This window comes from Mus caroli, unplaced genomic scaffold (genome assembly GCF_978045245.1).
Source record: "Mus caroli unplaced genomic scaffold, Mus_caroli_1 scaffold_6, whole genome shotgun sequence".
NCBI classification, from domain to species: Eukaryota; Metazoa; Chordata; class Mammalia; order Rodentia; family Muridae; genus Mus; species Mus caroli.
Genome location: NW_028227261.1, coordinates 42436824 through 42443188, shown reverse-complemented (window position 1 = coordinate 42443188; position 6365 = coordinate 42436824). Strand labels below are relative to the sequence as shown.

At 42.1% G+C, this 6365-nt stretch overlaps 1 pseudogene; it reads right to left on the bottom strand.

Annotated features, from left to right (window-relative positions):
* Window positions 1-297: 297 nt before the first annotated feature.
* LOC147004232 (uncharacterized) lies at window positions 298-3190 on the bottom strand (annotated as a pseudogene).
* Window positions 3191-6365: the final 3175 nt, after the last annotated feature.

Sequence of the window (6365 nt, the reverse complement as noted above, 5' to 3'; positions counted from 1 at the left end):
GAAAGGTCATTGATGGTTTGTGTTGTCTGAACTGTAGCAGACAAGGCAAGGGCTGAAGCAGTGAAAGAGGCAGCTACTGCTGCTGTTGCTACCAAGCCAACTATAATAGCAGAGATTCCAAAATCTCTCTTTTCTTTAAATAAGCTTAAACTGCTAGGGGCTTCCACAGGAACTGGAACAAATCTAGGCATGCGAGTAAACAAAGCAAAGGGATACTTAGTAGCATCCCAACACAGGGCATAGAAACATTCATTAAACAAGCAATCTAACTCTAATTGATTACTATTTAAACTTTTATTACTTACCACCCACAGAAAGGGGGCCAAACACAAACCGGGTGACAGTATAATTCACCCTTTTAAATGCTTTATATAGTATTAGAGGAGGACCAATTGAAGGGCCTGAACCAGCATTCAAAGTGCCCTTCCACTCAAAACCCATTTGTCCCTTTTCACTATATCCACCTCTAATCATGGCCATAGGTGAAAGATTGGTACAGCTCCCTTTAACCCCACAAAGTAACCATTGATCAAAAGGGTTAGCATCTGCCCAATCAGGATTCATGAAGGTAAAATCATGTCCAGCAAAGATTTCATTAATCTCTACACTTATGTATGGGGAAAAGGAAAAAAATCCTTCAACCACCCAAGCCGGTTTTCTGGCCTGGCACCCAGTCCAAGGAAGCATGGAGTCCTCTGAGGATCTTCCTTTACAAAAGGGTGTCATTCTGGGTTGCTGGGGCGGTGCTTTTCTGGATTTACGATTAGGCCACCAGCCTTGGATTACCAAGGCATTAGCTATTATTTCAGAGTGGGTTCCCCAAGCAGCCTCTTTCAGCCAGGCCTCTGATTGATTATATAAGGATATACACTGGCTTTGGTCTTTCAAGTCAGAGATCATCACAAAGCACAGGCTTCCTTTGAGGAAAAAGTTCTATTTTCCATCAGAGCCTGAATTTGCCCATCTAATGGTAAAAAGGCAAGTCCCAGCTCCCTATCAGTAGTAAAGAAACGTGGGGGCTGGTGAGATGGCTCAGTGGGTAAGAGCACCTGACTGCTCTTCCGAAGGTCCAGAGTTCAAATCCCAGCAACCACATGGTGGCTCACAACCATCCGTAACGAGATCTGGCGCCCTCTTCTGGAGTGTCTGAAGACAGCTACAGTGTACTTACATATAATAAATAAATAAATCTTAAAAAAAAAAAAAAGAAAGAAAGAAACGTGGAAACACTTGTGCACTGTGCATGACAGGCATGGGCAGGGGAAAGGTGGACATAATACCTCAACGCAATTCCCGTAATATACTAGGAACCAAGATCTCCAGTAGAAGGGTCAGTATCCATCGTTGTTTCAGTGTTCCCTCTTTTGTCCACATCTTCTGAAGGGGAGATCCTTCGGGTGAAGCGTTCTGGAACCCAAAGAGGATTGTCTTCTTCCTGTGGAAAGACACAAATAACTGCCCTGGATCTTATTAAAATAGGAGCCGGGCCTCTCCATTTTCCGGTTAAGACATCTTTCCATTTGATCATTTCTCTAGGTCTGTTTGGTTCTGAACAGTGACGATCAGCTGCAGTGTGGCCTTGTTCATCAAGATTCAAAAAATTAAGAGTAAAGAGTGCCATGGACAGAGAAACACCTGAAAAAATGTTCAACATCCTTAATCATCAGGGAAATGCAAATCAAAACAACCCTGAGATTCCACCTCACACCAGTCAGAATGGCTAAGATCAAAAATTCAGGTGACAGCAGATGCTGGCAAGGATGTGGAGAAAGAGGAACACTCCTCCATTGTTGGTGGGATTGCAAGCTTGTACAACCACTCTGGAAATCAGTCTGGTGGTTCCTCAGAAAATTGGACATAGTACTACCGGAGGATCCAGCAATACCTCTCCTGGGCATATATCCAGAAGATGTCCCAACCGGTAAAAAAGACACATGCTCCACTATGTTCATAGCAGCCCTATTTATAATAGCCAGAAGCTGGAAAGAACCCAGATGTCCCTCAACAGAGGAATGGATACAGAAATTATGGTACATTTACACAATGGAGTACTACTCAGCTATTAAAAAGAATGAATTTATGAAATTCCTAGCCAAATGGATGGACCTGGAGGGCATCATCTTGAGTGAAGTAACACAATCACAAAAGAACTCACACAATATGTATTCATTGATAAGTGGATATTAGCCCAAAACTTAGGATACCCAAGATATAAGATACAATTTGATAAACGCATGAAACTCAAGAAGAATGAAGACCAAAGTGTGGACACTGTGCACCTTCTTAGAATTGGGAACAAAACACCCAGGGAAGGAGTTACAGAGACAAAGTTCATAGCTGTGATGAAAGGATGGACCATTTAGAGACTGCTGTATCCAGGGATCCGTCCCATAATCAGCTTCTAAACGCTGACACCATTGCATACACTAGCAAGATTTTGCTGAAAGGACCCAAATATAGCTGTCTCTTGTGAGACTATGCCGGGGCCTAGCAAACACAGGAGTGGATGTTCACAGTCAGCTATTGAATGTATCACAGGGCTCCCAATGGAGAAGCTAGAGAACGTACCCAAGGAGCTAAAGGGATCTGCAACCCTATTGTTGGAACAACATGATGTACTAACCAGAACCCCGGAGCTCTTGTCTCTAGCTGCATATGTATCAAAAGATGGCCTAGTCGGCCATCACTGGAAAGAGAGGCCCATTGGACTTGCAAACTTTATATGCCCCAATATAGGGGAATGCCAGGGCCAAAAGAATGGGAATGGGTGGGTAGGGAAGTGGGGGGCGCTATGGGGGACTTTTGGGATAGCATTGGAAATGTAATTGAGGAAAATATGTAATAAAAATATTAAAAATCAAAAAAAAAAAAGAGTGCCATGGAGACGGCCACTCTCGGTGTTAAGGGCAGAGCCTCGTCGACTCCCCCTTTCTGTTTGATTAGGTAAGATTTAAGAGTGTGGTGAGCATGTTCCACAATGCCTTGTCCCTCAGGGTTGTATGGCAAACCAGTTAAATAAATTACATTCATCTGGCGACAGAACTGTCTTAAGCCAGTCTTGTAACCCTTTGATTTTTCTTGGCATGATGGCCGCCCAGCACTCTTGGGTGGCTTGCTCATAAATGAGCTGTTCAATTAGAGGCATGGCTTGCTCGGGGTTGCCAAAGACCTGGGCTGTGGCCTCAGTCATTCTTGCCACAAAATCAGAGAATGGTTCCTGGGGGCCCTGAACAATCTTTGTTTTTGTTTTTTTTTTTTTTTCCTTTTTTTTTTAATTAGGTATTTTCCTCAATTACGTTTCCCATGCTATCCAAAAAGTCCCCAATACACTCCCCCCCAGTCCCCCCCCACCCTCCCCCACCCCTTGGCCCAGGCATTACCCTGTACTGGGGCATATAAAGTTGGCAAGTCCAATGGGCCTCTCTTTCCAGTGATGGCCGACTAGGCCATCTTCTGATACAAATGCAGCTAGAGACAAGAGCTCTGGGGTACTGGTTAGTTCATAATAATGTTCTACCTATGGGGTTGCAGTTCCCTTTAGCTCCTTGGGTACTTTCTATAGCTCCTCCATTGGGGGCCCTGTGATCCATCCAATAGCTGACTGTGAGCATCCACTCCTGTGTTTCCTAGGCCCCGGCATTGTCTCACAAGAGACAGCTATATCTGGGTCCTTTCAGCAAAATCTTGCTAGTGTATGCAATGGTGTCAGCGTTTGGAAGCTGATTATGGGATGGATCCCTGGATATGGCAGTCTTTAGATGGTCCATCCTTTCTTCACAGCCCCAAACTTTATCTCTGTAACTCTTTCCATGGGTCTTTTGTTCCCAATTCCAAGAAGGGGCACAGTGTCCACACTTTGGTCTTCGTTCTTCTTGAGTTTCATGCATTTAACAAACTGTATCTTATATCTTGGGTATCCTAAGTTTTTGGGCTAATATCCACTTATCAGTGAGTACATATTGTGTGAGTTCCTTGGTGAATATGTTACCTCACTCAGGATGATGCCCTCCAGATCCATCCATTTGCCTAGGAATTTCATAAATTCATTCCTTTTAATAGCTGAGTAGTACTCCATTGTGAAAATGTACCACATTTTCTGTATCCATTCCTCTGTTGAGGGGCATCTGGGTTCTTTCCAGCTTCTGGCTATTATAAATAAGGCTGCTATGAACATAGTGGAGCATGTGTCCTTCTTACCGGTTGGAACATCTTCAGGATATATGCCCAGGAGAGGTATTGCTGGATCCTCTGGTAGTATTATGTCCAATTTTCTGAGGAACCGCCAAACTGATTTCCAGAGTGGTTGTACCAGCTTGCAATCCCACCAACAATGAAGGAGTGTTCCTCTTTCTCCACATCCTCGCCAGCATCTGCTGTCACCTGAATTTTTGATCTTAGCCATTCTGACTGGTGTGAGGTGGAATCTCAGGGTTGTTTTGAGTTGCATTTCCCTGATGATTAAGGATGTTGAACATTTTTTCAGTTGCTTCTCTGCCATTCGGTATTCCTCAGGTGAGAATTCTTTGTTCAGTTCTGAGCCCCATTTTTTAACCGGGTTATTTGATTTTCTGGAGTCCACCTTCTTGAGTTCTTTGTATATATTGGATATTAGTCCCCTATCTGATTTAGGATAGGTAAAGATCCTTTCCCAATCTGTTGGTGGTCTTTTTGTCTTATTGACGGTGTCTTTTGCCTTGCAGAAGCTTTGCAACTTTATGAGGTCCCATTTATCGATTCTCGATCTTACAGCACAAGCCTTTGCTGTTCTATTCAAGAATTTTTCCCCTGTACCCATATCTTCGAGGCTTTTCCCTACTTTCTCCTCTATAAGTTTCAGTGTCTCTGGTTTTATGTGGAGTTCCTTAATCCACTTAGATTTGACCTTAGTACAAGGAGATAGTAATGGATCAATTCGCATTCTTCTACATGATAACCGCCAGTTGTGCCAGCACCATTTGTTGAAAATGCTGTCTTTTTTCCACTGGATGGTTTTTGCTCCCTTGTCAAAGATCAAGTGACCATAGGTATGTGGGTTGATCTCAGGGTCTTCAATTCTGTTCCATTGGTCTACTTGTCTGTCGCTCCTCGATTGGTTGATTCTTTAAATTCGTCTTCTTGTTTCCACTTGGTTGATTTAACCCCTGAGTTTGATTATTTCTTGCCTTCTACTCCTCTTGGGTGAATTTGCTTCCTTTCGTTCTAGAGCTTTTAGGTGTGTTGTCAAGCTGCTAATGTGTGCTCTCTCTAGTTTCTTTTTGGAGGCACTCAGAGCTATGAGTTTTCCTCTTAGAAATGCTTTCAATGTGTCCCATAAGTTTGGGTATGTTGTGGCTTCATTTTCATTAAACTCCAGAAAGTCATTAATTTCTTTCTTTATTCCTTCCTTGACCAAGGTATCATTGAGAAGAGTGTTGTTTAGTTTCCACGTGTGTGTTGGCTTTCTATTATTTATTTTGTTATTGAATATCAGTCTTAGTCCATGGTGATCTGATAGGATGCATGGGACAATTTCAATATTTTTGTATATGTTGAGGCTTGTTTTGTGACCAATTATGTGGTCAATTTTGGAGAAGGTACCGTGAGGTGCTGACAAGAAGGTATATCCTTTTGTTTTAGGATAAAATGTTCTGTAGATATCTGTCAGATTCATTTGTTTCATAACCTCTGTTAGTTTCACTGTGTCCCTGTTTAGTTTCTGCTTCCATGATCTGTCCATTGGTGAAAGTGGTATGTTGAAGTCTCCCACTATTATTGTGTGAGTTGCAATGTGTGGTTTGAGCTTTACTATCTTTAATGTATCTTTAATGTATCTTTAGTATCTTTAATGAATGTGGCTGCCCTTGTATTTGGAGCATAGATATTCAGAATTCATAGTTCCTCTTGGAGGATTTTACCTTTGATGAGAATGAAGTGCCCTTCCTTGTCTTTTTTGATGACTTTGGGTTGAAAGTCAATCTTATCAGATATTATAATGGCTACTCCAGCTTGTTTCTTCCTACCATTTGCTTGGAAATTTGTTTTCCAGACTTTCATTCTGAGGTAGTGTCTATCTTTTTCTCTGAGATGAGTTTCCTGTAAGCAGCAAAATGTTGGATCCTGTTTCTGTAGCCAGTCTGTTAGTCTATGTCTTTTTATTGGGGAGTTGAGTCCATTGATATTAAGAGATATTAGGGAGAAGTAATTGTTGCTTCCTTTTATTTTTGTTGTTAGAGTTGGTGTTCTGTTCTTCTGGCTGTCATCTTTTAGGTTTGTTGAGGGATTACCTTCTTGCTTTTTCTAGGACGTGGTTTCCGTCCTTGTATTGGTTTTTTTCTGTTATTATCCTTTGAAGTGCTGGATTCGAGGAAAGATAATGTGTGAATTTT